The sequence below is a fragment of the Macaca thibetana genome, chromosome 2 (assembly GCF_024542745.1).
Source record: "Macaca thibetana thibetana isolate TM-01 chromosome 2, ASM2454274v1, whole genome shotgun sequence".
In the NCBI taxonomy this organism is placed as follows: domain Eukaryota; kingdom Metazoa; phylum Chordata; class Mammalia; order Primates; family Cercopithecidae; genus Macaca; species Macaca thibetana.
The window spans coordinates 137,922,547-137,950,078 of NC_065579.1; the positions used below are offsets into that span (position 1 = coordinate 137,922,547).

At 40.1% G+C, this 27,532-nt stretch overlaps 1 protein-coding gene and 1 long non-coding RNA gene across 2 annotated transcripts in view; one reads left to right on the forward strand and one right to left on the reverse strand.

The window, feature by feature from the left end:
* The window catches only part of LMCD1 (LIM and cysteine rich domains 1), an 808,038-nt gene that overhangs the window by 541,255 nt on the left and 239,251 nt on the right, over positions 1-27,532 (forward strand). The window lies entirely within an intron of this gene.
* LOC126947686 (uncharacterized) overlaps positions 17,013-27,532 on the reverse strand; it is a 182,575-nt gene continuing 172,055 nt past the window's right edge. The window contains exon 3 of the long non-coding RNA XR_007723171.1: positions 17,013-17,613. This is a non-coding gene — a long non-coding RNA (uncharacterized LOC126947686). The remainder of the gene's footprint in view (positions 17,614-27,532) is intronic.

The following is a 27,532-nucleotide window of genomic DNA, read 5'->3' on the forward strand; positions in this document are numbered from 1 at the left end:
TCAGAGAAACGCAAATCAAAACCACAATGAGGTACCATCTCACACCAGTTAGAATGGCGATCATTAAAAAGTCAGGAAACAACAGGTGCTGGAGAGGACGTGGAGAAATAGGAACACTTTTACACTGTTGGTGGGATTGTAAACTAGTTCAACCATTATGGAAAACAGTATGGCGATTCCTCAAGGATCTAGAACTAGAAGTACCATATGACCCAGCCATCCCATTACTGGGTATATACCCAAAGGATTATAAATCACGCTGCTATAAAGACACATGCACACATCTGTTCATTGCGGCACTATTCACAATAGCAAAGACTTGGAATCAATCCAAATGTCCAACAGTGACGGACTGGATTAAGAAAACATGGCACATATACACCATGGAATACTATGCAGCCATAAAAAAGGATGAGTTTGTGTCCTTTGTAGGGACATGGATGCAGCTGGAAACCATCATTCTCAGCAAACTATCACAAGAACAGAAAACCAAACACCGCATGTTCTCACTCATAGGTGGGAACTGAACAATGAGATCACTTGGACTCGGGAAGGGGAACATCACACACCGGGGCCTATCATGGGGAGGGGGGAGGGGGGAGGGATTGCACTGGGAGTTATACCTGATGTAAATGACTAGTTGATGGGTGCTGATGAGTTGATGGGTGCAGCACACCAACATGGCACAAGTATACATATATAACAAACCTGTATGTTATGCACATGTACCCTAGAACTTAAAGTATAATAATAATAATAATAAAAGAATTTTAAGCAGAAAAAAAAAGAAAAGAAAAGATATCTCCACTCCCATGTTCAGCAGGATTTTTAAAAATAGCCAAGATATGAAAACAACCTAAGTGTCTACCAGTGAATGAATGTATAAAGAAAATGTGGTACATATACACAATGGAACACTATTCAGCCTTAAAAGTGAAGGAGATCCTGCCATTTGTGACAAAATGGATTAATCTGGAGGACATTCTACTAAGTGAAATAAGCCAGGCACAGAAAGACAAACACTGCATGCATGATCTCACTTGCATGTGGAATGCAAAGAAGTTGAAGTCTTAGAAACAAGGAGAAAAAAATGGTTGCTAAAAGCTAGAGCGTGGGAAAAATGAGAGGATTTTGGTCAAACGTACAAACTCTCAATTATAAAATGAATCTGTTCTGAAGATCTAATGTGCAACATAGTAGCTATAATTAATAATAATGTATTGTATACTTCAAATTTGCTGGAAGATCAAATATTAAGTGTTCTCATCACACAATACACACACACACACACAATAGTAACTATAAGAGGTAATGGATATGCTAATTAGCTTGATTGTGATAATCACTTCATAAGATATACATATATCAAACCATCATGTGGTACACTTTATACATAATTTTTGTTTGTCAATTATACATGAATAAAGCTGAGAAAAATGCCTATTAAGATGGGGAAAAATTTACATTTCAAGAAATCACAGAAAAATATTATTATGACTTAAGAATTTCTCAGTTGGAAGTGAGCATTGACACTTCAGGCCATTAATTGGCTGCTGCTGGTATAGACAGGAGCTTTATTAAACATTTAGAATGGAATAAACCTCTAAACTAGAAAATTCGATGGTTTGAAAAAAAAGAAAAAGGAAAGAAAGAAAAGCCAAGTAGTATCAGCACCACTGTATGAAGGACAAAGCTGAGGTCAAGCCAATCAACTCACTAGCCTTGTCCAAGGCTAGGTAAATTCAGCTGATTTTACTTTCTAAATTTCTCTGGATTCCATATATTTCTCTCCATCTCCATGGAAATCAACCACATCCAATCATCATTTCTCTTCCACCTCTCTTGTACCCCTTCTAGCCCACCCATCAATACCCAAATGTCAGACTTATGGTCTTTCAGAACACAAGTCTGATCATAACTATCCATCCTATAACCTTCAATGGCCTCCCTGGATATACCTAACCTGATAGGAAAGCCCTCGCCTGTCTCTCCAGCCATCTCCCACCTTCCCCCACCACTCTCCAGCCCTCTCTGACCTTCTTTCTGCTCCTTATGTGGGGCAGTCCCCTCACACATCAGGGCATCAGCGTATACTTCTTCTTTTTCTGGAATGTTGTATCCTTTCTTTTCACCTAACAAATTTTTCTCTTCCTTCCACTCTCAGTACTAATGTCACTTGCTCCTCCTTCTTCACCATCCCACAGCATGATCTAGATCAAGTCCTCCTGCTCTAGGCTCTCACGGCCCCTATACCTTTCCTTCATGGCACTTACCATAATTTCTAACTGCTGTATATATTGTTGATTTTATATGTTTAATGTCTGTCTTTGCTACCCTTCCTCTAAAATATAAATTTTATAATAGTAAGTCTATAGTTATTGCACATTACATTACACAATACCCTGGCAGATAGTAGGCACTCAATAAATACTTATGGGAGGAAGGAGAAAAAGAATAAAGGAAGAAACGAGGGAGGGAAGGGAGGAAGGAAGGAAGGAAGGAAGGAAGGAAGGAAGGAAGGAAGGAAGGAAGGAAGGAAGGAAGGAAGGAAGGAAAGGAAACTATTATTAATAGGCAAAATATAAAAAACAGAACTATCATTGATAGTGGTAGCCTTAAAGAAAATTCCCCTTTTCTCTCCCCTTGGACAAGAATTCCCAGACCTTCTTCCCATATTAAACCATTGACTCATCTAATCTATCATGTAAGCAATAGTTGTTTGGAATCTGCTACACACAAAAAAAAAATGAATTAGAAATCAATAGAGCTTGTGACCTTTAAAGGAAATGACATTTTGCAGAATGTATCTGTGGCATGTTGAGTACACAATGGTTCTCAGGCAGCATGTGCACCTCCAGAGACGTATTTCAGGTTTTCTTCCTCAATGTCTGCCCACACTCAGGCTGTGGTTGGGTTTTCCTCACCTGGAAACATTGAGTTTAGGCCCCATTCTTCCCACAGACAGAGAAGGTCTTTGGAAATGGTGCTGCCTCTTGGCAGGGAGGCAGTGATAGAGGGAAGAGTAAGGAACAGTGGCAAAAGGGAATGGGAGCCAAAGACTGGCTCCCATTAGAAATATTTGCAGAAGAGCAGTGGCAGCAAGGGGGATTACTTTCTCTCTCTTTTTATTGATGTTTTCTCTGGTCAAAAATGGGAAGAACAGAGAACCCTGGCATCTCCCAGAGCTGAACAGGTAAGTATGATTCTCAACAAAATGGGTGCTTTAGGTTGGCTTGGCTTTCTGGGCTAAATCTCATTTGCCCTGCTCCTCTGGCCCCCTGGACTTGCCCCTCCCTGTGTTCCCATGTAGGACATTCTGACCTCTATCTCCCAAATGCTGCAGACTTGGAAACTTCCACTTGTAATTGCCAATTTTAATTTTAAACATCAGTCCAGCTGTTGCTATAAAGGTATTTTTTAGATGAGATTTGCATTTAAATTGGTAGACTTTCAGCAAAGTAGACTACCCTCAATAATGTAAGTGGGCCTCATCCAACTTAAGGTGGTCTGAGAGGCAGAATTCCATATTCCTTGGGAAATCTCAGAGTTTTCTCTAAAGACCTTTAAGTCTGTCTTTAGACGTGAGCTGCAACATCAGTTCCCTGCATCTCCAGCCTGCAGCCTGCCTTACAAATTTCAGACTTTCCAGCCTCTACAATCATGTGAGCCAATTCTTTAATATAATTTCCTCTCTTTTTCTCTCTATGTCTACATATCCTATTGGTTCTATTTCTATGGCGATCCCTGACTAATATACCACTCCTTCTCCTGATCACAAATGCACAGCCTTAGGTATGGCCAACTGAGCCTGCTAGGACCATTTGATTAATTTACATCTGGCTACAACATTATTGGATATGAACTGAGTGGGAGATTACCCTTCCTGAGACACACTGTAACTAGCGTCTACAAGTATGTTCATAGACTGATATCAAACTATCATACTCCCAGACAACCAAGAATAAGCATCAGCATGTCCATTTTTAAAATAAGGAAAGTAAGACCAAGGGAGGTAAATGGTACGCCCAAATTACATGTCTAATAAGTGTCAGTGAGGACACAAACCCACGTGTGTTTATTCTCAGTTCTGGCTCATTTCTGGATGCTGTACTGCTCTTCCTGGAGCCAGGATCTTGGCATTCAAGAGTCGAATTGCTGGGACCCTGAGACCTAGTGTCAGACAGAGGGAGAAGCTGCAAAATGTGGCAGAAAGAACTTGAATTTCAATTGAGTCAGACTGAGTGAAGCGTCCCACCTGTGCTGCTAACTCCCTGTTGGGGCTTGGGCAGTCATTTCATCCCTCTGAGCCTCAGTTTACCCATATTTAAAAGGAAGAGATTGGACTAGACTAGATGAGTGATTTCTAGGTACAGTCTCTTTCTACAGCCTTTAAAGTTCTGTGATTGGAGAGAAATGGTCAAAAACCAAAAGTAAATGAACCCAAGAAAGGAACAAAGGTTTCTCTCTCTCTCTCTCTCTGTGTGTGTGTGTGTGTGTGTGTGTGTGTGTGTGTGTGTGTGTGTTTTGTTCTTATCACTTCTCCTGGCTGCCGAGGTCTGTTTTGAGTTTTTCCACCCCTGACACCCGTGTCTGACACATCTCTCCAGCTCATAATGAGCTTTCATTCAAGTCACTGATCAATAGCAGGAACTAGCAGGTCTCTCTCCCCTGCTTGTTTTCTCTATCTTCAATCTGCCAAGACAGATTAGGCTGTTTCCAAGGTCACTCAATATTCGGGGAGAGAATGGAAAGATATCTAGTAGGCTGTTCGTAGAACAAGGCTGCAAACAGACAAGATGAGAGCCCAACTGTGGGTTCCGTGACAGATTCGATTTACATCAAGGTCAAAAAGGGTATGTTTTCTTACTGAGTCTTTCTCTACCTCACAGCCACTGGCTTGTCCATCAGCTGCTGAGTTGGGGGTCTCCACTAATGGAACACTGACTTATGAACACAAGACAAGACTTGCCAGTCTAGGAGTACTGTGTAATCTCGTGATCCAAGGTGTCCCTTGCTATGCAACCTGCTTTATCAGTTTGTTAAAACATTCATCACTGAACTAAAGAGCAAGGCAGGGCACAGGGCTGCATTCCCTGCCAATACAATGCAGATTTTTTTTGTTGCAATGGCTGAAGTCTAATCTCTAGACAGGTACCAGCATCCAATCAGTTCCACAGGGTGCTTGTAGAGAAAAAAAAAATCTGTTCAGCTTTCACCTCTGAAGACATCCACAGAAGTTTTCTTGTTCAGAAAAACAACATAATAAGCACCACATCACCATTTTCCCCCAATTATTTGGGAGGAAACTAGAAAAATAAAACTTGGAAGATGGTAAGTTCAAAAGGTTTTCAATTTCAGACTTGTAAGCATTGGTTTAAAAACTGTAAAGGTGAAACTCTGGCTGCAACGTACAAATCTTGGGGGAAGATTTACCTTGGGTTTAATTATGTCTCCACCTAATTTTATGTCGAAGTCTGAAGTACAAGTACTTCAGGATTTGACTGTATTTGGAGATAAGGTCTATGAAGAGGTAATTAAATTGAAATAACACCATTAAGATGGATCTCAACCTAATATGGCTATTATCCTTATAAGAAGAGGGAATTTGGACACAGATATACAAAGAGATAGTCACGTGAAGACACTGGGAGAAGATGGTTATCTGCAAGTCAAGGAGAGAGGCCTCAGAGGAAACCAAGGCTGCTGATACCTTGATCTCAGCTCTAGCCTCCAGGACTGAGAGAAAGTGGCTTTCTGTTGTTGAAGCCAGTCAGTCCGTGCAGCTCTGCTATTGCAGCCCCAGGAAACTCATACAATTCTCTCTAAAGGCACCGAAACATTTGCCAAACAACTAAAGAAGTACATTTAGATGTAGCATTCCCTCTCTGAACAGGTTTTCAATGACTATAAAAATGGTCAGTGTTTGGAAGCAGATGCATTCTAGGAAAAAATATAAATATAATATGCATATATATGAGAGAAAAAGAGAATAGAGAGATAGAGAAATAGAGAGGCGGACTTTCTTCTAACCTCTTATTTTCTGTGATCCTTTGAGACTGTCAAACTCCACTCAGTGAACCACGGTATTTTTCAGAAGTAGCCCCTGGGTGTTGTTAAGAGATTTATTTACCCATTCTCCAAATATTTATCGAATTGCCACTATGATAAACTATTCTAGGCACTGTAGGTACAACTGTGAACAAAATTACTGCCCTAGTGGAGTTTCCACTCATGGAATCAGGAGACAAACAAGTGAGTACATCTACAGTGTACCAGGCAGTAATGCATGCTAAGGAGGAAAATAAAGCAGGGAAAAGGGATTGATTGTTGGGAGTTATCATTTTAGACAGAGTGTACAGGGCATGCTGGTTACTGGCCCAGTGTTTTTCTCCTCTCTTCCAGTCCCTCCATGCTCAACTCTCTGCAGCAGGGGGCTGTAAGCCTGCAAACTACATTTCCCAGTGTCCCTTGCAGCTGGGAGTGGGTAGGCTCCCGCAATGGGTGTCAAGGAATGGAGACAAGACAAAGGCAAGAGGAAGGGGCGGCGACATTTTTTCAGCTCCTGATGGTGTTTTAAGCAACTGCAGCTATCACAGCAGAGTGTAAGGCTGCTGAGTCCCTACTCAGATAGTGATAGCAACAGCAGTAGCTGCACAGCATTTAATGCCTCTGGCAGCCATAACATCAGAAGAAAATCTCTTCTAACTCCTGAGCGCCAGAGGGAGTGGGAGAAGATCCAGCAGCAGCCTGTCTGTGGCACAGAGAGCCTGGACTCTGGTTACACCATCTCCCCTTTTGCCTTCAGCCCTCCTACTGCAGCTAATCTCTGCAAGAGCTCATCTATCCCTTCTGCTTCTCCAGTGTTTTCATTTTGTAACCAATCTTCTCTATTAAATTCTCTGAAATACCTACTGTTGTTCCTACGTTTCTGACTAGACATCAACCAAATGGTCTCACTCAGTAGGTGACATCTGAGTAGAGACCTAAAGAAAGAGGAATGAGGTTTGTGACTATCTGGGGGAAAAGCTTTCCAAGCAGAAGAAAAAGAGCAAGTGCCAAGGACCTGAAGAAGAGCATGTCTGTTGCGCTCGGGAAGCAACAAGAGAGGCCAGAAGAGTTGAGGCAGAGCAGGGAAAGAAGCGGGGGGAAGAAGATTAGATCAGAAAGAGCCAGATCATGAAAGCCTCATAGATCACTGAGATGGCTCTATTGCCCTCCAAAAGTCTAAGCATCCTCTACTAAATACGTGAAAATGACAAAATAAACTGGGAGTTGTCAGAACTCCAAAGGAATATTCGGGTCCAATGTAAGCCTGTTCCCACATTACGAAGATAAAGAAACTATGGGAGCCATGATTTAGAGCAAGGGTTGGTAAATGATGGCCCATAACCTAAATCTAGCCCACCACCTGTTTCTGTAAATAAATTTTTCTGACACTTAACCACAGCCATTCACTTACATATTGCATATGGTGGCTTTTGCCTTACAATGATAGGGCTGAGTAGCTGCAGCACAGACCATATGGCTCACAAAGGCTAAAATATTTCCTCCCTGGCTCTTTATAAAAAAAAGTCTGTTCACCCTTATTTAGAGAGTTAGTTATCTCAGTAACGAAAAGGAGCTGAGTTCAGAATAGGAAAATAATCTTACATGGCTGATGAAAAATGCTGTAGCCTTTACCTACATATATAGTCTTGGTATGAGAGAGTGCAAAGATGAGAAGACAGAAACTTCCAAGCATCACTACGTTTTTCACTTCAAAGTAGTCTGGATATTGTCAGGTACATATCACTGAGTATCAGGTGGCGATTGGGACAATAAAGAGAGACATTTAAATTGGCCAGTGACATGAGCCCTTCAGCAAGATGACACTTGCTTAGAAGTTATCAGAACAAAACAGAAGCTGATGTCTAAGACATAGTGAAAATTAAGAAAGCTGGACAAGAGAAACCTTCACAACCTTTGGAAAGCCAATTCGAATCCTAAACCCTGGGGCAAGGAGAGGGAAGAATGCAAGCCCAGGTCTCACTCTGTCCTCCCCACTCTACCTTCACAAAATGAGAACCCTCCCCTACTTCATCTTTCTTTCCTCTGCCTACGTTCCAACCCACTCTGAGCACTGAGGTAGAATAGCAAAATTTGCCTTTGAATATGGAAATTAAGCTCCTCATTTTCTTAAAATTGTACAGAAACAGAGACTAACATTTGCATTTCACAGTCTCCAGATTCTCACAGACCTTGATGAGCCAAGAGGCAGTTAACACCAGCATTCCTGGGTAAACTGGCTTTTCTATTGGCAAATAAATCTTTTTATATTAAGGTGAAACAATAATAATCATTTTAAACAATCATGTGGAGTGTGATTACAAAATAGCTCATTTGGAAAGAACATTATCAGCTTATGAGATCCTCAGAGATTCTAAAACGGAAGGTGCTACGAATAAAACCAACTGTTATGGGGCTTTGTCATTTCCACAGCACATGAAGGCAAAATTCACATATTAATACTGTAATGAGAAAACAATGCAAATTCTGATTAAGTAAAAAGTGAAAGTGCTTGTTACAGACAAACCTAGCATCTCTCATATCCTTGCTGGCATTAGAGAGGAATTAAGTGGGGAAACTTCTAACTTTCTGAGGCGCCTCAGGTACCATTCAGGTCTGCACACTCACATTCAAAGCATACATCCTTTGGTGGCTGGGTAATAGGAGGGGTTTGCCAGCAAATGCAAACAATTACACTTTGCAATACTCCACTTACTTGCTGTTTACCCAAGGTTTCCTATAAGCAGAATCCCATCTGGCCCAGTTTAAGTCACGCTGACCTCGTTTCAATGGCATGTTTTCCATAGCAGTCTAACCCCACTGATTGGGCTTGTTGGTAAAATGTCAAGCCTGAGTTACTCACAGTCAGAAGGGTCAAGAACATTGAGTTTTTTTGCTAAGATATCTTTGTATTACTTCCAAGTACTATGGTAACTCCTAGAACATGAAAAAAAAAAAAAAAAAAAAAAAAAGAACAAAAAACTAGCATTCATTCATTTGACAAAGGGTGATTGAACCCCATCTGTACCAAATGCAGTCCAGGTGCTGAAGCTGCAACTGAGATTTTTTCTTCATGGAACTTTGTATTCAACAGAGATGGGAAAGATGAGCAATTATCAGATTTATGGTCTTCTGTGAAGATGGCGTGCAACCTGTCTCCTCCTGAGCATGGCAATCATCCCCCTTAATCGTATTTACACAAGGGCAAATATTATTTACCCTTCTTTCATAAAAAAATATTAAAGGTGGTTTTGAGCAAAGCCATTATCCAAATCATGAATTCTTAAAATCAAACAAATGCAACTTAATTCCTAATTGCAATGGTAAAGATTTTGTCTATTCCTGAGCTATCCATGCTTATTTTTTCAGTTTATGTTGGTGTTTTCCTATTGCCACATGCATCAAGCTTGCTTCTCCCAAAAACAGAAATTATAGCTGCTTGGAGAATACATTCTCTTTCTAATCAGACATTTACATCTTTATTTTCTCATCTTCTGCTCCCTTCTAGCCCACTGCAATCTGGCTCCTGCCTCCATCTTGCTGTGTGACTCTTTCTGAGTTTATTAATGACTTCCCCATTGCTAACTTCAACAGACATGCTTCATGCCTCAACTGACTTAGCTCTGGTGCGTTCAATATAGCTTAGCACCTGCTTTCATGGCACTGCATTCTTGCAGTCTTCCTCTTTCCTTCTTGGCCTCCTTTGCCCACTAATTCCCCTAAAATGTTGAGAGTCCTCAAAGATGTCTCTAGAGTCTTTTCTCCCAGTTTCGTACCCTTCACCTAACTACCATCTTTATGCCAATAACCTGCAAAGTGATGTGTCCGACTCACAGCTCTCTTCTGAGCTAAAAAACAATATGACCAACTCTCTACTTGATTTTTCTCCTTGGTTATATCAGAAGCACCTCAAGATCAACATATACAAAACTAAACTGTTGATCCCATGCCCAAAACCATTTTTCTCCAAAGTCTTCTGTCTCTATGAATGGCATAATCAGTTGTGGCAAATCAGTGGCTTCAGAGACAATCTTCCTCCTTCCTTATTCATGACACCCTAAACAATGTCGAGAACCATTGATTCTTCTTTCTAAATAACTCCAGGGCAAAGCTCTCCAAATCCACTACCACCACTATAGTCCAAGCCAAGATTTTCTTTTTCATGGACCACTGCAAGCCGTATCTTCCATCTTTATCCCTTTTTGATGCATTCTGCACATTATAGCCAGGGTAATCGTTTAAAACACAAACTCAATAATGTTGCTCTCCTGCTTCAAGCCTTTCAATTACTCTCAATTAGTCTTAGGATAAAATCCAAACTCTTAACCTGGCCATGCCTGAGAAGGCATCTGCCCTTTTCGCTTCACTGTTCAGCCAAACTGACATTTCATTTCCTCAGATCGGTCATACATCTTCCAAAGCACCATCTTCCATTTTCCACCTGACCTAAGGTCCTTTGCACATACTGTTCCCATCACATAGACTGCTCTTCCCACTTCCTTCAAATTTCAATTTAAATACAATTTCTTCTCAAATACTCACTGATCCCCAGACTATAAGCACCCCCTTCTTCCAAGCATAGAAGATCTCATTGTGCTTCTCCTTTTTAACTGTTATAACAATTATAATAAAAGGATGGATGCATGTTTTACATGCAAGAATGTCAGCTCCATGAGGGCACATAAAAACTTGACAGCACATTTCAAATAATGAGTCATTCAGTGAATTAACGACTACAAGAATGTTAAGAACTTCCTATATGTGGGGTATAGTAACCCATGACTAACAGCCCAAATATCACATGCCTAGTGATTTGGTGAGATCTCTCTGCATTTTTATCAAATACAGGAGAAAAAAAGTGTTGCTTTGCCATCACCAGCAGGTAAGCAACAGGAGAAGATGCATGTTTTCAGTTAATTCATACTCAAATTTAATTACTTTATCAATTAAGTGTTTCCTCCCAGCCCTCTTTATCTTCTCTCCATGACATAAGCAGCCAAGAACTCAATGAGAAAAAGCATCCTCTTACATCAGGCCCAGTCCTGCTTGGCTTAAAACAGTCTCCATTTATCCCATCTCAGCTCACCTTTATATCTCATCTATTCTACAAGTGTACACCAAAAATGTTTAAAAATCCAACTGTTGACATCAACCTCGTCTCCATTTGGTTTCATCTGTTTGGACCTCCCGTATTAGTTCATTTTCACACTACTATAAAGATACTACGTGAGACTGGGTAATTTATAAAGGAGAGAGGTTCAATTTACCCACAGTTCCGCATGACTGGGGAGGCCTCAGGAAACTTACAATCATGGCAGAAGGTAAAGGCGAAACAAGGAAATTCTTCACATGTTGGCAGGAGAGAGAAAGAGGGGGAAGTGCTACACTTTTAAACCATCAGATTTCATGGAAACTCACTCACTGTCACAAGAACAGCATGGGGTAAACCCCCATAATCCAATCACCTCCCACCAGTTTCCTCCCTCAGCATGTGAGGATTACAATTCAAGATGAGATTTGAGTGGAGACACAGAGCCAAACCATATCACCTCCTATCTCTGTTCTTACCTTTTTCAGATCTCCAACTCCTGATCTGCCCTCAGTAACTCACTATCCATCTCCAGTGTCCTACTGTATCAGACCCCTTGCTTCAGTGAGTTAGGTAGCTATTTCTGTGTAACAAATGAGTTCAAATTCAAGTGGCTTACAACAGAAAAACACTTAGTATGTCTGAAGTGTCTGAAGGTTGGCTGGAGTGAGTTGATTTACATTTAATTCAGCCAGAGGCAACTGTGTTCCACATGCCTCTCATCCTCCTGCTGAGACCAGTAGGCACACCTGAGCATGCTGTTCTCATGACAAAGGTAAAAATTCAGGAGGTTGAGGTCCCACTGCACAAGTCCAAGTTGAAACTCTGCTCGTGTTATATGCTAACATCCCATTGGCTAAAGCCAGTTACAGCCAAGCCCAAAGTCAATGAGTAGAACTCACTATTCCACTGCAAAGCTGCAGAGAAAAGGGTATGGATGTAGAAAGGGTTGAAAATTAGCCTAAGGCTTCAATCTATCACCTGAAAGAGAATCCTCGTGTTGCACATGCAGCATGGGTTAGAGACGCTCTAGTATCCCTCTCTCTCTCTACTCCCTTCGGCCTCTTAGCTGACTTTCCTTCCTAGCTGGTCTCATCTTCAGAAAGAGTAGACAATATGTCCAAGATGACTATTTGATAATAAACCCAAAGAAATTGGCAAGATTTTGGATGTTCTACTTATATATTTTCTAAGCTGAGTTGTTAGCTCCTGATGGAGTGGAATTTACTTTGAAAGTAAACTCAAATAATATAAGGGTTTTGTGCTGTTTTGGTATTATTTATGCCCTTGTTACGCAAAGGTCTATGGACCAGCAGGATAGGCAACTGCTTGTGAACTTGTTAGAAATATAGATTCCCAGGACACACTCCAGACCTACTGAATCAAAACTTGCCTTTTGACAGGATCCCCAGGTAATTTATATGCACGTGAAAGATTGAGAAATACTGGCCTGTACCAAGATTCTTTTAAAATCAGGGGACTGCCAATAGGTAACTTCGGAAATGATGATGACTGAAAGACTATATGACCAGTCTTTATAGAGATAGAAATGGACAACAAATAGCAATGCTGCTGTTGCCATTAGGTTATTAGACTCAGAGTTTTGGCTTTCAAAATATCCCCTGGGAAGGTGGACGGTGCATTCCTCAGAGAAAAGTCTATTTCTTTTGAAATCATAAAATTTTGAACAAATTACAAGAAAGGTCAGGCTGAAAATTAAAGCTATAATTTTATTGGGTGACTCCTTTCAGGCAGACAAAGCTGTTTTCCTTCACTGCATTGCTTTTATTGCATTTCTGGGTCATTTAAAAGGGAAAAAAATAAAAGGTATACACAGAATGAATGGGCATATACAGTCTGGTTTAGTAAAAGAGAAAGTATGAAAGATTCTCATTAATTGGGAAATTATAATGGATGATGAAAATAACTCTATAATCATGTAGAAAAGACAAGCATGCAAGCAATTTTCTTATTAGGAATAATGTAGGCAGGAAATGTGAAAAAAGAAGTGCATTTTCAAATATAATCTACTTATCAGGGGAAAATGTGCTAAATGTAATCTGGACAAGGGCAATATATACAATAAAATAAATGATAACAGTTTCCTTGTGCCCTTTGAAATTCATCCCTCCCTCCACTGCTGTACCAGGCAATCACTTATCTGCTTTCTGACATTAAAGATTAACTTACATTTTTTAGAATGTTGTATAAATAAAATCATATGTTATGTACCCCTTTTTTTAGCCCGGCCTGTTTTACTCAGAATAATGATTTTTGAGAGTCATTTATGTTGTGTGTGTACCCACAGTTGATTATTTTTGACTGCTAGGTAGTTTTTCATTGTATGAGTATACCATCATTTGTTAATGGATATCTGGGTCATTTCTATCCAGACTATTAGAGATAAAATTGTCATGAAAATGTGGGTATAATCTTCACATGGATATATGTTTTTATTTTTCTTGTATAAATACCTAAGAATGGAATGACTGGCTCATACAACAGGTATTTGTTTAACTCTTTTAAAAAACACTGTCAAGCTTTTGCTAAAGTGGCTGTACATTTTATATTCCTACCAGCAGTGTGTGAGAGCTCTGATTCCTCCCATCTACATCAACGCTTGGTGCGGCCAATCTTTTTAATGTTAGCTATTTTAATGGTTCTGTAGTATTATCACCCTATGCCCTAGGTTTTTCATTTGCCTTTCCCTAAGGAATAATTATTCTGACCATCTTTTCACGTCCTTATTGCCCATTGGTATATTTCTTTCTAAAATGTCTGCTCAAATATTTAGCCCACTTTTACTGGGATATTTTGCTGCTTCTTATTGAGTTGCACAAGTTCTTTATATTATGGATACATGTTCTTTGCCATATGCATGATATAAGAAAAGACTTAAGGTCCTTTCTGGTTGTCACATTTTAATATTCTGTGATTTGGGTATAATCCTGAGTATTCAGACACCTGTATTTATAGAGTTAAATAGTGGAATAAATATTTTATTTTTCAAGCAACTATTTGCACTTTATGCAGATGTAATCCAATCAAAATGAATAGATAGAATGTAAAGGATTCCAAAGGCTTTTGTTTATTTATTGTGTTTTTTAGGACCACCATGGTTTAAAATGTACAGTGTGGCTTTAGCCAATTAACAGCAACTTTTGTTCATTGCCCAGCAGCTATGGAAGAGATGAGACCTATTTTGAAAAAGGAGAAAAGGCAAAAATCATAACAAAGGGAATCTTTTCTTATTTAGGGGCCCAAACAAGTACATGCTCCAAAAGGCCAGAGGAGCTACCTGAATAACCTGATAAGCAAAGAGCATCATGAAGGGGATTTGTGAGAGATCCCAGACATAAAATAAAAGCAGGTCTCCCGGGGAGATCAAATGGATGGGCTCGGTTCCTGGTCAGTGTGGCCATGGGAGCGAGCAAGAACAGAGAGATGGCCAGAAAATGCCAGCATCTCCGGATTCATGCAGCTAAGACCAGTGTCCCTTGGGACACCAGGACCTGTGATGCCTCCTTAAGTACTGAGACTATGTCCAGCACCGTTCTGTAGCGTGAGGCCAAAGAAGGAGCCAAGGTAGGAATCCTGCCTCCAAGCAGCTCACACTCTAGGGAAGACAAATAACTACAAAAGAAGGTGTCACCTAGGAAAAGAATCCAAGGGCAGCTCAGGGATGGAGTGCAGGTCAGCATGACCCATCCCCTGGACCAGCTGGAGGCTTCAGAGCCCAGCACCACTGAACAGTGTAGTGCAAAGTCCACTCAATCTGTGATGCACTGTGGCTTTTCTGCCAACCCACAGTAGATGTCCTTCTTAAGTGGAAGACTCCAAGCAGCAGACTATGAGCAAGACTCAAGGACAGAACCACAAAACAACATGATGCCAGCAATACTGATGGTATTAGTTGGGGCCGGAAGCCTCGCATTTCAGAAAATAAACTTAAACTGCAGAGAGACATAAGCCCCAAGCCGTCTTCCAGGGATTAGGCTGTTTCTTGACATAAAGGTCGAGCCGCAGATGAAAGTTTGGCAAATCAAAGGTAGAACCTAGGAAAAGAATGACCCCAAAGAGCCCAGAGTCAGAGATAGTACTTTGCCTCTAACCACTGCCCTTGGCTAAAAGAGTGTGCTTGTCCCAAGCAAGAAGGTTTTTTGTTTTTTGTTTTTTTAATAATTGCTATAATTAATTAAACATACACCCAAGTTCACTGTTTGGTAAGACTCCATAAAAAATTGTTTAGATTCTTCTTACACCATTCCTTTATGTGTTTTCCCATGAAAAAAATCATATTCAAGTGTTGATAAGGTAAAAATACCTAGATATGTCTGATTGATCACTTCATTTGGAAACAGCAGAATGTATTGAAAGATACTTGGTAGCTCAGAGTCTGCAGAGTGGTTGACAGGCTGTGCAGCAACCACACTTCAGAACTGCGCCAGCAGAGGTCCCACTGCCCCTGGGACTCAAATGCTGCAGTTCAATCCACAGTCAGGCCTCAAACACCAAGAATCTCCCCTACACCTGCCTCCAAAAGCCTAATGCCTCCACCAACACTATTGCCAGTAAATGGACTTCGTGCTCTGCTGCTTCCTCTGGTCACTTCACATCAAAATCTCCCCTGTGTGTGCATCTTATTGATGGGGAGCCTAAGCCATATGACTGTATCCAGCAGCAAGAGAGGCTAGGAAAATGTACAACAGGCTCCCACCTTGGGTGGAAAATAGTCATATTATGGGAAATTATCCAAACAGAAAGGCTTTTCAGAAAATCCTGTATGACCACAAAACATAATAAGTGATTCTCACTAATGTTCAATTTTTTCTTTTTCTTTTTTTCATCTCTTATCAGAGGTTCAAGTCAAGTTGCAGCCTCAATTGCTGCCATGAAATGATGGGAAAAAATGAGTCTGAACTTGTTTTGCCAGAGAACAAACCTACACTCATTTTAAAGAGCTTTTGTCTGCTCCACACACAATAATGATTAGCTAACAATCGCTATTGTATTTTGGAAGGTATGTTGAGACTTGTAAAAAAATACTTCTATACTTCTGTGGGAGCAAAACTAAATGTCTGAACAATGATAAATTCATTGGAGGCCACAGAGAGTGGAAAAGTTCCAAAGAATAGCAAAGGCTATTTTTCAGATAATAGCAGGCTGAAAAGAAGGTCATGTTCGCAAGATAAAGACACTTTCTTAAAAAAGAAGATCAAAGCAACCTATTGAAAATGAATTGATACTATTCATATCACCAAGATGTCATTTAATTTTCTGGTTTGATTCATGAAATAAAGATTAATGATTTTAAACCAGGAGAGAAGGGTCAAATTGTCAGGGTGGATAGATAGCTGTAATGTCAGATAAATTCTCATATTAGAGTGAAGTCAGTTCAAAGATACTCAAGTAGGTATATGTCTACATTTATGGAAAATATTACACATTTGAAAAGATGTATGTAAACACACACACATACACACGCACCCAAGCAGTAAACTGCTTTGTTTGTGGACAACAGCATCAGTAAAAACATGAGGAAATTAACCCTAACAGGCAAAGGTAGTTGACATTTTTCAACTAACTTTTTCCAGAAAAAAAAAAAAATCTCAGACCTACTTTCTTCTTAACAATACCTCATTACCTAAGATGCTTCAGTGTTACTCAACTGTCTTCGTAGTCCAAAAGATAGGAAGAAAAGCATTTAATATCCAGATTGACTTTATGATTCTGCACAGATGCATTTTGTATAAATTCCAAGCTATATTTACTGTGTATTATAAATATAAAATATATATTCTACTTTAGATGAAACTTTATTTTTTATTTTTAAAAATGACAATAAGTATAAACAGAAATTGGGTACTTGACACATGAAACAGCTACCAGAATTTATGTTACACTTAAGTTCTTATGGTCTTAAGTGGGGTAATGTGCAAAAGTTCAGACTAGTAGTAGATGTCTCTTATGTGAATTTCATGTGTGAATAAAAGTACTTTGATCAAAATAAATATCTTAAGCTTTAAAAATATGCTGAGAGTTAGTTTTGGAACTGTCAGAAAGCTTAGGAAATTTAATCATTCAGTCCACCTAGGCAGTTTCTTAAAGAGTCACTTTGTTAAAAGATATTCTCCTTTCAACAGAGATATGGCTGTCTGACTGGACAAACCCCTGACTAGGCTTAGCAAGCAGCCCACCTCCCAAGTTCAGCACCCTTTGCTCTGTTTCTAAGGAGCAACAGGAATCCATATACCCAGAATCCATAGCTTTTCAAATGATTATTTGAAAGTAATGGGACTTCACATATCCCAAGCTTTCAAAAGAACTTTTCAAATAAACTTCACCTATTGCACTGCAAAAATTCACATAGCAACCTCTTTCCTACCTCTGTTGACCTGGAGGCGTGGCTGGCCCCACAAAGGGAGCTTTCATAATGGGAGAAATGTTCTCCATCCTCAAACTGCCATTCTCCTCATCATCTGCAGAGACAAAGATGAACGGGAAGAGTGGGTCACAATTTCCTGATACAGGCGCTAATCATGCTGGTGACATTAAGCCTGGACAGAGAAGAATTACACCCAGAGCCAGATGGAAAGAGCACCCTTTATTTGCAAGTTCCTGGATGTGGAGAACTGGTCTTGTGCAAAATGGTAAAGTTAGGAGAAAGTTCACCGCACCTTGGCACACTCTTGCCTACCTCCAAGTGCCCTGGTTTCTCCCATTATTCCCTACAAGGAGAGCACCCTTACCTGTCTTTCAGCTGCTCTGAGCCTTTGGTTCTACATCTGTAAAATGAAGATGAAAACGTAACAGTGTAGATGTTTGTGAAAGGAACTATAATAGGTAGACATGTTAGACTGATGTACATGCTAGACTTATGTAAGATAGTTTTTCTTTCCAACAATCAGCACAAATGATATCAATCTAGTGCTGTTGATCATATCTTGTGGTTGCTGTGTTAAGGTGAACTAATCAGCTGAGTTACCATGACTCATTAAGAGTACCACCTGTTCCCCCTGGCTCTGGAACCCAGCATAAATGACTCAGAACTGTGGCTTTATAACACATTGGTGATGGTACCATGTACTTAGCTCTTATTACACACCAAGCACTGTGGTAAGGATTAAACACATGCAAATGAATTCAACCTTTGCAACAAACAGCCTGAAGGGCTAGAGGGGAGGGGAGAGAGGAAGGAAGAAGGTCTTTCTAGTGCTCTTCGAATCACTTGCAGGCAATTATCTATTCTGTCTATTCAAAGGGCCAACGTGTTCTGGGAGCTTGAGCAGGTAATTTTATTTGTTTTAGACTAAGTTTCCTCAACTGGAAAACAAAGGCCAGATGATATGTGTAGTTCTTAATATCTCTAACCTTGCAGACAATTACTTAAGGCAATACCACTCTTGTTGCAGAACACAGGAGTCCGTTTGAGTTAGTTCATGAGGAATAAATTTACCATAGTATGGTCAAGGCTAAAATTGGGAAGTGGTGGGTCCTGAGAAAGTCCTGCGGCCAGTCCTTCTATCATGGAGACTCTGCTTCTCTCTGGGCTTCTGTTCTGTTATTCTCTTTATTCTATCCATGTGGGCTTTCTCTCATAACTCTAATAATGTCAGTTTGCGTTTCAGTTTTCCCCTTTTCTTCTCCATGCACTCTAGGGCCTTTTGCTCCCTGACATTAGCTGATTCGATCTCTTTGTTTTCCAATTCCGAGAAAATAATCTGGTTGGTTCAAGCCGACCTCAGGGTCCTACGTCTGTTCATCCCATGAACTGGCTGCTTCTGGGTCAGGGGCCAGCCCTGAAGCATTCAGCTGTGATGAATGAGGGGGAGGATCCACCTAGCACAAAGCATAGTCTTTCTCCTCAGCAAGGAAGTTTCCTTGAGAAGGGGAAATATTCAGTGAGGACCCTGGAATATCTCTAGCATGGCTACTAAACCACATCAATATCTCAATCGATTAAAAGATGTGTTTTTACCAGTGAATGGCAGCCAGAAACACTGCTGAGGCTTGAAAACACACACATACGCATGCACACACACACACACACACACACACGCATACACAAAGGAACACCGACTCTGTATCTGTACAATTGCAAACACAACGCATCCTGCTTTTCTACAATGCATGAGAAAGAGAAAAGCAGCCCCTGGCATCCAGGACCTGACTGGGCATTACTAGCTAGACCTTGCTGTTCTCCTGTTGAACATAAACAATTTCACAGAACATTAACATCAAACAAAGCCACTCCATGACCAGACACGATCGAGACAAAAACAGGACCATTATGTAATTATGTCGGAACACAAACAAAGCGTGACGATGGCCCAGAGCACAAAAATAATCAGACAGCCCCTTTCCTGACTAATATGAGTGAGGGCTTCTTCTTTATCAATTATAGCTTCAGCCTCACTCTAATCTGTTCTCCCTCTAGATAAGATTACTTAAGGTATGCATTCATAGAATTGCCCACTGCTTGACAGCGTCCAATCCAGAGAGAAGCCTTACTTCCTTACGCCCTCCTCAAAACCTTGACACAAAGTCAAATCTTACAGAAGTCCTTCCTGACACCCTCTTACTGAGACACCCTATAGTTCCCTGTGGAACAGTTCTCCTTCCCTCCTGTGAGAACTGAACCCGTTGTTCAACGACAGGTGTGTTCCTGGTGGAGGACATTCTGCTGGAGGACATTGACATGCTCTATAGCCTAGCAAGTATTTTCCCTTACATGAAATTTAAACTCACATTTGTCCTGTGAAAGCAGCATCACTAATCAATAAGTGAAGAAACCGAGGATTAAAGAAGGTTACTCAAGGTACACTTCGGATCATCATCAAAGGTCAAATTTAAGCATAGGCTGCCTAATTCCAAACCCAGTGCTCCTTATTCCAGAGGGAGATAACCTCCCCAATGTGACTATTTTCCTGGCAATGACTGTAGAAGCCAAAGACAGTTGCATTTATAGTAGTCTGTCTCTGTCACCTCTGTCTCTATCTCTGTCTTTCTCTCTCACACCCACCCTCTCTTCCTGTTCTAAAAACGAAGATAAACAACACAAAACTATCACATTTTTACCCAAAACTTGTGATCAGTTAGAATCTGAAGCTTGGGTGGAAACAAGGGCCAGTGACATAATTTAGGAGAAAATATCAGTGGCACTTGGAGACACCAGCCCCATATGACATGGAGCCCCTGGGGATGTCTTCACTTCTGTGCTGCCAGCCTGGGTCAGGTTGGCCACATACTTTTCTTACCCCTGTCCTCTCCTCTCTGAAAACTGGCACAGATCCAGTCTCTATTACTATTCAAGCGAGTGGACAGGAACCAATTCCTCCTCTCAAACTTTTCATTTAAATGGAGGTGAAAAGTCATCCTAATGTGTACTTACTGTGAAGAGTTGCTCCTATAAATGGAGTACTGAATGACAGAGTTAATAAAACATTGAAAAAGAGGCATTTTCTCACCTGAGAACTTAATTGCTACAGCAAATTTAACAAGGAGCTCTTGACATTCTATTTCATAAAGAGTATTTTATTCTCAAATTGTACCTTTGATTTATAAACTACAGGGTGAGGGCCTGTCAATGGCCATGGGGAACATTTCTCTTCCTAAATACCAAGGTGTAATTTATGCACGTCAAGACTAGAACTAATTTATTTGGTTTACAATAAAACTCAAAGTGCCTTTAATTTATGTCTTTATAATTTTGAAAAATTAACTTTGAAAATAAATTAAACCATTGCCCATCTTCACAAATACAAATATATCATGAGATTTTGTGCAGGTCAAGGGCTCAAGTTATCATGGGGAATACCCATTGAGGAAGGTCCTATCTTACCCCCTCTGTAATAGTTTAAACTTGAAATATGAATAATAGAATAAATATTTTAGGACTTTTTTCCTAAGCAAGTCTAAATAGGGGTTTAATTTTGCCATATTAAAATAATTTTAACAAAGGATTTTATATGATAGAAAGAATGAATATACCTTGTCTTCAACAAAAAATATTTTTGAAAATGTACTGATTTCATTAACACATATTAGTTAGGTGTTGATTCCATCAACCAGCAGCTCAGCACAAAACAGGTGACACACTCAATATAAATATTCCTTGAAGGGTTTGTTCATAAGGGCACAGTTTACAAAGATGCAGGGTAGGGCAATCACAAGGGGTGGTGGTGGACCCCCTGGGATAGAAGTAATAAAGCTGTTTTTATCTGTCTGTTCTTTTTAAAATGAGCAAGTATTGCATTCTAGTAAAAACAAACAATAAAAGAAATTTTATTTTGAAACACATACACCATTATCACTCTGACTTTATCTAGTTTTAGGGCTTATAAACACTTATATTTGTTCTCAATTTTCTCAGACCTCCACGGCTCCATAAAATCCAGATGTATTTGTTATAATTAGGTTTTGCTGCATGTGACCCACGTGACCTCAAACCCAAATTAAGAGGGGCTTAGAACTGAGAAAGTTTTATTCTCTCCTATACAATTTCTAGAGATGAGTGTCTAAGGCCAATATGTGGCTCTGCAAATACTAAGGGACTCTCACCTTCCAGCCTTCTGCTGCACTGTTTCTGGAATGTGGCCACTTCTGTGAGGTTCAAGATGACTACTGGAGTCTTGGCCATTATATCCCTATTCTAGCCAGCAGGAAGGAAAAAAAGGCAAAGAAAAAAAAAATGTTCTTCCCCCTTAAAGACATTTGCTTGAGTTGTGCATACCACTTTTGCTTGTATCCTGCCAACTGGCAAGATAAGCAACATGGCCACACCCAGCTGCAAAGGAGGCTGGAAAATGCCTTTATTATGAGAAGTTATATCCTTCACTAAAGTTCCATTACTGTAGGAGAAGGAAAATGGATATGGGAAAATAATCAGCAATGTATGCTATTATATGTCATATAAAAGACATGATCTAGTTAAATTTTACCCAGTAATTCCTCCAAATAAGCCACTGGTCTCATTTAAGACGTAACGTCTGAAATGGAGCTGATTTCCAAAACAGGTGAGGTCTACTCACACTAGCCACCAAGCCCTCCTTGTTATTCCATGCATGTACTAGGCAGCTCAATGCCATTAAACTTACTTGCCCTCTGTTTGGAATGCTCAGATATTTACTTGGCTCATTGCCTCACTCCTTCACCTCTTCAGGTCTCCATGCAAATGTCACATTATCAGCAATACTTTACTCCCCATTCTATTGAAAATAGCAATTTAAAATAGTCTTCCCCATCCAACACTCTCTACTTCCTGTTCCCAACTTGATTTTTGTCTTTTACATTGATTTATATCTCATACAGTATATGTTTTGAGTATTCACTCTCTGCCTCACCTCCTCTCAACTAGAAAGCAAAAACTCCATGAACGCAGGAATCTTTTTCTGTTTTAGACAATTCATTTGTCCCCTGACCAAGAGCAGAGCCTGGCACATAATAAGTGTTCAACAAATATTGGATCAATGAATCAATGAACAAACAAATCTTATATCCCAGCAATCAACACAGTTGAATATGAATTTTATGCAAGAATAAATAAAACCGTTTCAGAGGTGGCTCATTAAATCCAGAAATCAATTTTGTAAGTAATTATAGGGCTCTTTTCTCCATTAGGCTCTTTGCTAGGCAATTAGGAAACAATAGTGGGTAGAGGTGCTGCTTAATAAAATTTTCAATCTGATTAAGGAGAACCATATGAGTTAAAGTGTCCTAAAAAAAAATGCAAAACTGAACTATGCTAGTCACTACTAAGGAGAGGGATTCCTTCCTACGTCATCATTTGATTTTTCATATCACTTCATATTTTTCTAATATCTTCCAATGAATCTTATTTAACTTCCTATTTGTTTACCTCTTTATTGTATATCTTCCCCCACTAAAATAAATGGAGGTCCCCAAATAACAAAAATCTTATCTTCCCCTCTTCCATATCCCTAGTTCCCAGAATAGTTCCTAGCATTTAAAAAGGCACCTGTTAAATATTATTGAATGTGTGAATGGGTAAATAATGCTACGAATGCCTGGGAGGAACTGAGAAAGGTAAGGGGAGGATATGACTGTTATGAGGAGTGAAGACAAGAAAGAGTTAACTGGGCAAATAAGGAGAGGAAGAACATTCCACGCAGAGGAAAAATGGCATGTGCACAAGCTCTGTTCAGCTCATGGTTTGTATACACAAACAACTCAACCCATCATTGGTTTTGTAAATAAAGTTTTATTGGAATACAACTACACTCATTCTGTATTGTCTATGGCTGATTTCACACCACAATGGCAGAGCTGAAAAGGCATAATTGAGTAATTGAGACAGAAACCAAATGAAATGCAAAGTTGAAAGTATTTGCCATCTGGTCCTCTACAGAAAAAGTTTGCTGACCATGATACAAAGGCTCATCGATGGACTAAAATGTGGTCGGCAGCTCTGCTCAAAGTGTAGTACTCAGACCAGCAGCATCAGCATCCCCTAGGAAAACGTCAGAAATGTACCTGTCAGACCCCATCCCAGATCTACGGAATCACAGTCTTTGGAGGCAGGAGCGCAGCAATCTGTGTTTTGACAAGCTCTCTAGATGATTCTAACACGTGCTATCTATTGAGGCAGCGAATAAGAGAAAAAGAAGAGTGTGGTGAGAGTTGAGGCTGGAAAAGTTGGCAGAGGCTAGACCATGCAGGCATAAGGCCATGGTCAAGAGTTTAGTCTTTATCTTAAGAACAACAGGAAGACATAACAGGTTACGCAGTCAGATAGTAGGAGCAAATTTGCAATTTGGATCACTCGGACTGCAGTGTGAAGAGTAAGTTGTAGGGGGCGCTAGAGTGCAGGCAGCAAGATCCACTGGACAAATGATGGTAGTTGGAATTCTGGATGACATCGAACAACCATTTTCTTCTTTCTCTCCTTTAACCTCGCTGAATGTCAGTTTTCTTGTCAGTAAAATGGGGATAGCAATTCATAAATTTGCAATGAGGTTTAAAAAATAAAATGTATATGACAAACCCAGCACAGTCTCTAGCACAAAGTAGGGACTCAACTAATAGGAATTCTCTTCTTGAGATCTATTTTCTTTTTCTCCTGCTTCATCTTCATTCCTTCATCTTGAATGATGACTCTTGCACTCCACTTTGGCCAATATACAATATGACAGCTTGGAAGTAGTTGAATATGATCCTATTTCCTTTCATCTCTAGCAATATTAGATTCTACCTCTGTGATGAACTTTAAAATACTATGAAAAGCAATGAAAAACTCATTCATCCAAGACTTTAAACTAATTAAGGGAGCCCAGCATTAATACAGTCATTTGCAGGGAATTCTTTTTTGAAGAGAATAATTTTGCTTCATTTATAGCCCACTCTATTCCAAAAGGGATTTGAGATGGCTTCCAAAAATGTGCACGTCACAGAGAAATAAATGAAAAGGAAGAAAAATTAGACAAAAGGAAAAGAAAGTGATTTAGAGCTATAAGCTAATTCAGCAAACTCCCTGTGACTGTGCCACTAATTTGGCTCTGAGTTTTCTAAAAGTCAGTATGTCAAGGAAGTCACAGTGGGTTATGAGATTCAAGGTCCGTACAACTAAAGCATACCCGTGTTCAAGAGGAGCTCTTAACACAGAGGCCAGAGAAAGATGCCTCTCGGGGGTCCCCAGAGTGAAGATACCGAATAATTTAACAAGCAACATCCTTGGCAGCTTCCAGAACAGCCTTGAAGAATCACTTCCTAATTGCTATGTTTTGTAAAGCCAGGATTCAAGTTAGCATCATCTATGATTTAAGTGGTCCCCTTGAGGGCAGAAGAATTAATGCTGATATTTTATGCTGCTGTAGTCGTCACTTACAAAGAGAACATGGAAGCTGAAAAGCCAGAGAGGTCTTTCAGCCCTAGGGTTCTCAGGCTGTTTCTTGGATTCCTCGGGTTTTACAGAAATGCTTCAGAGAAAGTGGGGGCCTGGAGGAGCACAAAAGAGATGCCAAAGTCTTGTGCTCCACATCCCTGGCTTTAACCACAGCAACACTACTTTCTTTTAAAAAAGTTTGAAAGCCACAGGGGCCTCAGCACAGTGCAGCAGTTCAGTAAGTGAACTTTGGAGTTATTTGGAGGGCAGAGAGCCTGGGTTAGGATTCAAACTCAGGTACTCAGTAGCTGTGGGACTGTGGGCAAATTACTTCACCCCTCTGTGCCTTAGTTTTTTCCACCTACAAAGGAGGATATCACTAGTACTTACCACATAGGGACATTGAGAACATGAAATTGATTGATGCAGATAAAGCCCTTTAGCAGAATGCACGGTACAGAAAAAGTTCAAAAGAGGTTTAACAACAGGAGTCTGGGGAGGAGAAATATTAACCTCTTAATCTACTCTAATATCCCATGTATAAAGAAACTCCTGCTGTAAAAATATTCTGTCTGCATAAAGGCTATCCAAAATAAAAATGTCCAGAAGTTGAAGTGACTTGCCCCAAATTACATTCCCTCTAGCAGAATAGGTGCTTGAACCCAGTGCTCCTGACTTATTTTCCAATGTCCTGTCCACATTAAAAGGAGACTGCTTTCCATTTCTTATGACTGTGCTCCATTTTGCTCTAAATGCCTCACTGTACCCATTTCATGAAATCCAATATATGGAACAGCAAATGACTCTCGTCTCCTGGGTGAATTCCAACTGTTAATGGCTTTCTAGAGAAGGATTTTATACCACATTCAGGATTAGCACTATAGAGTTTGGCAATCAACTAGTAATGTCTGCTATTGGAAAGAAAAGGGGTAAGTTTGCATATGCATATCAATGGTTATCAGTGCTTTCAACTCTCCACAGCACATCTCCCCATTCTGAACACACAATAGGCTGTTTGTCAATATTCACAGAGGGACTCACTGATTCATGGATTGTTTGTATAAAATATTTTGTAATCATAAATATCAATGGTGATAGATTTCATTGACCTTTTACAGAACATAAGGCAGGTGGTATTACTTGAGGCTAAGAATTATGAGTATTCAATTATGTACTTTCTCAAGATCCTCCAATATAGAGGAATGCCTTACTGGTTTTGGAAGGCCCATTGCCTGGAAAACGGAGAGAAACACTGCACTGATTTCTTTTGGGAACATGTCTTTCTGTGAAAGTCCTAAATCAATTCAAGACTCTTGCACAATGGCTGACTTCAACATTTGTTGCCTCTGAAACTGAAATTGCTTATTTTCAAATAGTTTTGACACTGCAGTTACTGGGTCCCTACTTTGCCCAGATGCTGTCTCGCTAACTATAAGGCATAGGACAATGAATCGGAGTTGCTGGCTTCCAGCAAAGATACAAATGCCAGTTAAGCTCAACTAACTTAAGAACATGGATTGATCTGATGTAAGGGCAGGAGAAGTGTTAATAGTATGTATGCTTGGTTCTGTTTATCCTCTCTGCTCCTTGAAATACTTTCTTGCTCAGTTGATAGGACAGGGCATCTTTGCCTGTTTCTCTAACTGGGAAGTTTCAGTCTCTTTTCCTGATTTTCCTTATCTTCCTAAGTTCAAACTGTTGACATACACTACAGCCCAGTTTTTGGACATCCTTCCCTGCATATTAACACTCGTGCATGGTGATCTCATCCGGCCTCATGGCTTTACATGTAATCTATGTGCTGTGGGCTCTTCAATTTACATCTCCAGTCCCGGCTTTGCTTCTGAACTGAGACTTGTACATTCAAGTCCCACCTAACATCTTCATTTGAATATTTAAAGCTATCTCAACTATAGAATGTCCCAAACCAATTTCTGATGTTCCCTTGCAAACCCACTCTTACCATAGTCTTCTCATTACACTACATTACAACGCATTCTATGTCAAACCCACCCTTTCAGTGGCTTAGGCCTAAAGCATTAACTCCTATCTTTTGCTTATGACTCCTAACAAGTCCACCAGCAAATCCTCTCCACTACTACTTCATCTTACATAGAATATAACCCCTGCTCCCCACCTCTACTGTACCTCTATCCTGTCTCAAAGCCGTAAGTGGGGAATTACCGCTTTATTTCCCCACTGAGCCCACACTTTTACCATTAGCCACCTGTACGTCTCCACGCAGCAGGTGAAGCAATCCTATCAAAGTGTAAGTCAAATAATTCGGATCTAGCCCAAACCCTCCATGAGACTCCCATTTCCCTTGGAGAACAAGCCTAAGACAATGAGGACAAACACTGCAGTCTTTACAAAGACCAGCAAGGTCCTGAATGATGTGCTGCACCTCTGTTATCTCCCTGCCATTACTTTCCCCCTTGTTCACTCTGCATCAGCCACACTGTCTCCTACTGTGCCTGAAACCCTCCAGGCATATTCATATTTTTCCTCAGGACCCTTGCACTTGCTTTTCAAATTTATTTCCTCAAATAGCCACACAG